The sequence below is a fragment of the Ranitomeya variabilis genome, chromosome 2, assembly GCF_051348905.1.
Source record: "Ranitomeya variabilis isolate aRanVar5 chromosome 2, aRanVar5.hap1, whole genome shotgun sequence".
Lineage (NCBI taxonomy): Eukaryota > Metazoa > Chordata > Amphibia > Anura > Dendrobatidae > Ranitomeya > Ranitomeya variabilis.
This window is the reverse complement of record NC_135233.1, coordinates 1116999927-1117007096: the sequence shown is the minus strand read 5'-3', so window position 1 is coordinate 1117007096 and position 7170 is coordinate 1116999927.

Below are 7170 nucleotides of genomic sequence, written 5' to 3'. Positions count from 1 at the left end.
GGATGATGGATAAATTACCATGAGCAAAGCTTGCTAGATATGGTTCTTCGGTGGTATTCGGTTAGTGGGGACCGACGCTGCTTTAAGAGGTCCTCTGGGATAATGTTATGGCTGCTAGATGGTATAACTTCCCACAGGTGAAGTGTATCCCCAGGGCTCCCGGTGTGTAGATGGAAGATGGTGAATGGTGCAATAAAGAATGGGATGCAGGTTTGCAGTCTCTTTACCTTGTTTACTGAAGACTTCAGGCAGCCACAGTCCAGGGCACCAGATCACAGGGCAGGCAGGGTCCGGCTGGCTTGGAAGCGAATCCAGAGTCCTTTTTACCAAGCGGAGTTAAAAGTCTTCCTCTAGCGTGGTGGTGTTGTAGTCCCTTACTGCCTATGGTGTTGTGAATCCGCTTTTTGGGCTCCCCTGGTGGTTGCTGGTGGTACTGGTGACTTGTGTGTGCTTTGTTGTCTCAGTTCACCTGCTCCCATCAGTGTTTGGGAGTTTCCTATTTAGCCTTGCTCTCCAGTCATTTCCTTGCCGGTCATCATTGTAACCAGAGCCTTCGGTTGCATGTTCCTGCTACTAGTCTGCTGATCAGCTAAGTGGACTTTGTCCTTTTGTTTTGTATCTTTTGTCCAGTTTGCAGTTTTTGTTATTCTCTGTAGCTGGAAGCTCTTGCGGGCTGAAATTGCCACTCCTGTGTCATGAGTTGACACAGGAGTCTTAAAGTAATTTCAGGATGGTTTTTTGAAAGGGTTTTCAGTTGACCGTGAAGTCCTCTTTTGTATCCTTCTGCTATCTAGTAAGTGGACCTCTCTTTGCTAAATCTACTTTCATACTGTGTATGTCTTTTCCTCTTAACTCACCGTTATTACATGTGGGGGGCTGCTATCATCTTTTGGGGTATTTCCCTAGAGGTAAGCCAGGTCTGTTCCTTCCTCTACCAGGCGTAGTTAGTCCTCCGGCTGGCGCGTGGCATTTAGGAAGTCGTAGGTATGCTCCCTGGCTACTATTAGTTGTGTGGTAGTGTAAGGTTTCTCTTACTGAGAGTGTTGGGGGACACTCGCTTGACCGCGATATTTAAGCACACAGCACGGGTTTATAAAAGAAAGCAGTCCATACGGTTTATTAAGCCACAAACCGGGTTAAGCACAGTTCATTACATAGAATACAACAGGCACCAACAGTCTCTTTGGTACCTGACGGGAGCTCCTGCTCCACCTTGCCGACTCTTCCAACAGCCTTTGGGTAAGCTGCCTAACGGGGACCACCAACTCGCCTGGTCAATACACAGTAGTCAGTCCAGATCTCACCGAAGGACTCCAGCTACCCCACACTCTGTTAACACGCTTCTGGGTAAGCTGCCTAACGGGGGTCCCCAACTTGCCTGTCCGGCACACAGTAGTCAGTCCGGACCTCACCGAAGGACTGCAGCTTCCCCACACCGTAATGGACACTGGCTCCGCAGATCCTGGTCGTCACCTCGTTACCACAGGTCCTGGACCCCGTCCTCCACCTATCAGCTTAGGTCCTGGACCCCGTCCTCCACCTATCAGCTTAGGTCCTGGACCCCGTCCTCCACCTGTCACAACAGGTCCTGGACCCCGTCCTCCACCTGTCAGCTTAGGTCCTGGACCCCGTCCTCCACCCATTACCTCAGGTTACCAGGATCACGCCAGTGGCCTAGTCCACGTTCTCAGGTGCTCTCCGGACCCTAGTCATTCCTAGGCCAATCCAGCACCATTCGGGACCCTAGTCATTCCTAGGACAGTCCCTGGGACCCTAGTCATTCCTAGGACAATCCCGCACCGTTCCCAGGTGCTTGCAGGACCCTGGTCATTCCCAGGCCAATCCAGCACCTTTCGGGACCCTAGTCGTTCCTAGGACAGTCCCGCACCGTTCCCAGGTGCCTGCAGGACCCTAGTCATTCCCAGGACAGTCCAGCAGCTTCATCGGTCAGGTCCATACACAGGAACCACACAGGACCTGCCGGACACACCTCCCATGTGACCCACATCCTGGTCACATTATATACCTGAAACCACACCCCTGGATGTGTGTGTGGATGTGTGGCTAGTCTGACCCTCCCGTCTCTCATGACTAGCCTAGTAAGTCACCCAAACTTAACTATACACATTACAGAAACTCTTGAGGGACTACAGGTCCCAGCATAAACACAAAACATCAGACTTACTACGCAGACTCCCTCTGCGACACATATCGGCCATTCACAACAGTGCCGATTACAGGTTCACCACGAATATCACCACAACAGATACGCCTCCATGCATATCACGCAGAGCGCCCAGAGCGCCCCCTAGCTGCCACAGGGGTCACTACACCACCACATATATCACAGTAGATTTAGCTCACGGTCAGCTCGAGATTCCATCACCCAGAGCTCGTCCGTTATTTTTGTGTTCTGATGTTTCCTTGCCATTGGGAATCATGACAGTATGACCGGCCTGTGTTAAAGTTATTGGCAGAAGAAAGGAGAGAAAAAAGAAGTCTGTAGATTTTTTTTTTTTTTCCCCCTATGCTTGCTCCATAGTTGGATCAGTTGTATTTCAGCTCTAATTACAGCCTTTGCCTTTCTCTCCTTATAATCCTTGAATGGCTCTGAGCTCACATGTTTAAAGATGGATCCTCAGAGTTTGGCTGCAGGTTTAAATAATCTTGCTACGAAGGTTCAAAATTTACAAGATTTTGTTATACATGCTCCTATTTCTGAACCTAAAATCCCTACACCAGAGGTGTTTTCCGGTGATAGATCTCGGTTTCTGAATTTCAAATATAATTGTAAATTATTCCTTTCTCTCAGACCTCACTCCTCAGGAGATCCTGTCCAGCAGGTTAAGATTGTAATCTCTTTGCTGCGAGGTGACCCTCAAAATTGGGCATTTTCATTGGCACCAGGGGATCCTGCGTTGCTCAATGTGGATGCGTTTTTCCTGGCTTTAGGGTTGCTTTATGCATAACCTAATTTGGAGATTCAAGCTGAAAAAGCTTTGATAGCCCTATCTCAAGGGCAAGATGAAGCTGAGATATACTGCCAAAAATTTCGTAAATGGTCTGTGCTTACTCAGTGGAATGAGTCCATGACAATGGCTATTCAGATTGATCGGCGTTTGCGGGAGCGCAAACCCGTGCACCATTTGGCGGTATCTTCTGATGAGACGCCAGAGAAAATGCAATGTGACAGAATTATGTCCAGAAGCGAGCGGCAGAATTATAGGCGTAAAAATGGGTTATGCTTCTATTGTGGTGATTCTGCTCATGTTATATCAGCATGCTCTAAGCGTACTAGGAAGGTTGACAAGTCTATTTCAATTGGCACTTTGCAGTCCAAATTTATTTTGTCTGTAACCTTGATTTGTTCATTATCAGTTATTACCGTGGATGCCTATGTGGACTCTGGCGCCGCTCTGAGTCTTATGGACTGGTCCTTTGCCAGGCGCTGTGGGTTTGATTTAGAGCCTCTGGAAGTCCCTATACCTCTGAAGGGTATTGATTCTACACCTTTGGCTTGTAATAAACCACAGTTCTGGACTCAAGTGACTATGCGTATGACTCCAGACCATCAGGAGGTGATTCGCTTCCTTGTGTTGTACAATTTACATGATGTTTTGGTGCTTGGATTACCATGGTTACAATCTCATAACCCAGTCCTTGACTGGAAAGCTATGTCTGTGTTAAGCTGGGGATGTCGGGGGGTTCATGGGGACATACCTTTGGTGTCCATTTCGTCATCTACTCCCTCTGAGATTCCGGCATTTTTGTCTGATTATCGTGATATTTTTGAAGAGCCTAAAATTGGTTCACTCCCTCCCCACAGGGATTGTGATTGCGCCATAGATCTGATTCCTGGCAGTAAATTTCCAAAGGGTCGTTTGTTTAACCTATCTGTACCTGAACATGCTGCTATGCTATATTAAGGAGTCCCTGGAAAAGGGACATATTCGTCCTTCTTCATCACCTTTAGGAGCCGGTTTTTTCTTTGTCTCTAAAAAGGATGGCTCTCTGAGGCCTTGTATTGATTATCGACTCCTGAATAAAATTACAGTCAAATATCAGTATCCGTTGCCTTTGCTGACTGATTTGTTTGCTCGCATAAGGGGGGCTAAGTGGTTCTCTAAGATTGATCTTCGTGGGGCGTATAATTTGGTGCGAATTAAGCAGGGGGATGAGTGGAAAACCGCATTTAATACGCCTGAGGGCCATTTTGAGTATTTAGTAATGCCTTTCGGCCTTTCTAATGCACCTTCGGTCTTTCAGTCCTTAATGCATGATATTTTCCGTGAATATTTGGATAAATTTATGATTGTGTATTTGGATGATATTTTGATTTTTTTCTGATGACTGGGAGTCTCATGTTCAGCAGGTCAGGAGGGTTTTTCAGGTTTTGCGGGAGAATTCTTTGTGTGTAAAGGGTTCAAAGTGTGTTTTTGGGGTTCAAAAAATTTCCTTTTTGGGGTACATTTTTTCCCCTTCTTCTATTGAGATGGACCCTGTCAAGGTTCGGGCTATTTATGACTGGACGCAGCCTACTTCTCTGAAGAGTCTTCAGAAATTCTTGGGCTTTGCTAATTTTTATCATCGATTTCTAGCTGGTTTTTCTGGCGTTGCTAAACCTCTGACGGATTTGACTAAGAAGGGTGCTGATGTTGCCAATTGGTCCCCTGCTGCTGTGGAGGCCTTTCGGGAGCTTAAGCGCCGCTTTTTGTCTGCCCCTGTGTTGCGCCAGCCTGATGTTTCTCTTCCCTTTCAGGTTGAGGTCGATGCTTCTGAGATCGGAGCGGGGGCGGTCTTGTCGCAGAAAAGTTCCGACTGCTCGGTGATGAGACCTTGCGCGTTCTTTTCTCGAAAATTTTCGGCCGCCGAGCGAAGCTATGATGTTGGTAATCGGGAGCTTTTGGCCATGAAGTGGGCATTTGAGGAGTGGCGTCATTGGCTTGAGGGTGCCAGACATCAGGTGGTGGTTTTGACTGATCACAAGAATCTGATTTATTTAGAGTCTGCCAGGCGCCTGAATCCTAGACAGGCACGTTGGTCGTTGTTCTTTTCTCGGTTTAATTTTGTGGTCTCGTACTTACCGGGTTCTAGGAATGTGAAGGCAGATGCTCTTTCTAGGAGTTTTGAGCCTGACTCTCCTGGGAATTCTGAACCTGCTGGTGTCCTTAAGGATGGGGTAGTTTTGTCTGCTGTCTCCCCAGATCTGCGACGTGCTTTGCAAGAATTTCAGGCGGATAGACCTGATCGTTGTCCGTCTGGTAGACTGTTTGTTCCTGACGATTGGACCAGTAGAGTCATCTCGGAAGTTCATTCTTCTACTCTGGCAGGTCATCCGGGAATTTTTGGCACCAGAGATTTGGTGGCTAGATCCTTCTGGTGGCCTTCCCTGTCTCGAGATGTGCGTGTTTTTGTGCAGTCTTGCGATGTGTGTGCTCGGGCCAAGCCTTGTTGTTCTAGGGCTAGTGGGTTGTTGTTGCCCATGCCTATTCTGAAGAGGCCTTGGACGCACATCTCTATGGACTTTATCTCGGATCTCCCTGTTTCTCAGAAGATGTCTGTCATCTGGGTGGTGTGTGACCGTTTTTCTAAAATGGTTCATTTGGTGCCATTGCCTAAGTTGCCTTCCTCATCTGAGTTGGTCCCTCTGTTTTTTCAAAATGTGGTTCGCTTGCATGGTATTCCGGAAAACATCGTTTCTGACAGGGGTACCCAGTTCGTGTCTAGATTTTGGCGGGCAGTCTGTGCCAGGTTGGGCATTGATTTGTCTTTTTCGTCTGCATTCCATCCTCAGACCAATGGCCAGACGGAGCGAGCTAATCCAACTTTGGAGACTTATTTGAGGTGTTTTGTGTCTGCGGATCAGGATGATTGGGTTGCCTTTCTGCCGTTGGCAGAGTTTGCTCTTAATAATCGGGCTAGTTCTGCCACTTTGGTTTCTCCTTTCTTTTGCAATTCAGGGTTTCATCCGCGTTTTTCATCTGGTCAGGTTGAATCTTCGGATTGTCCTGGAGTGGATGCGGTGGTGGATCGGTTGCATCGGATTTGGGGACAAGTGGTGGATAATTTGGAACTGTCCCAGGAGAGGACTCAGCAGTTTGCTAACCGCCGTCGTCGTGTTGGTCCTCACCTTCGTGTTGGGGACTTGGTGTGGTTGTCTTCCCGTTTTGTCCCTATGAGGGTTTCTTCTCCTAAATTTAAGCCTCGGTTTATCGGTCCTTATAGGATTTTGGAGATACTTAACCCTGTGTCCTTTCGTTTGGACCTCCCGGCATCTTTCGCTATCCATAATGTATTCCATCGGTCGTTGTTGCGGAGATATGAGGTACCGGTGGTTCCTTCTACTGAACCTCCTGCTCCTGTGCTGGTGGAGGGTGAATTGGAGTACGTTGTAGAGAAGATCTTGGATTCCCGTATTTCCAGACGGAGACTTCAATATCTGGTTAAATGGAAGGGCTATGGTCAGGAAGATAATTCTTGGGTAACTGCCTCTGATGTTCATGCCTCGGATTTGGTTCGTGCCTTTCATAGGGCTCATCCAGATCGCCCTGGCGGTTCTCGTGAGGGTTCGGTGCCCCCTCCTTAAGGCGGCGGTACTGTTGTGAATCCGCTTTTTGGGCTCCCCTGGTGGTTGCTGGTGGTACTGGTGACTTGTGTGTGCTTTGTTGTCTCAGTTCACCTGCTCCCATCAGTGTTTGGGAGTTTCCTATTTAGCCTTGCTCTCCAGTCATTTCCTTGCCGGTCATCATTGTAACCAGAGCCTTCGGTTGCATGTTCCTGCTACTAGTCTGCTGATCAGCTAAGTGGACTTTGTCCTTTTGTTTTGTATCTTTTGTCCAGTTTGCAGTTTTTGTTATTCTCTGTAGCTGGAAGCTCTTGCGGGCTGAAATTGCCACTCCTGTGTCATGAGTTGACACAGGAGTCTTAAAGTAATTTCAGGATGGTTTTTTGAAAGGGTTTTCAGTTGACCGTGAAGTCCTCTTTTGTATCCTTCTGCTATCTAGTAAGTGGACCTCTCTTTGCTAAATCCACTTTCATACTGTGTATGTCTTTTCCTCTTAACTCACCGTTATTACATGTGGGGGGCTGCTATCATCTTTTGGGGTATTTCCCTAGAGGTAAGCCAGGTCTGTTCCTTCCTCTACCAGGCGTAGTTAGTCCTCCGGCTGG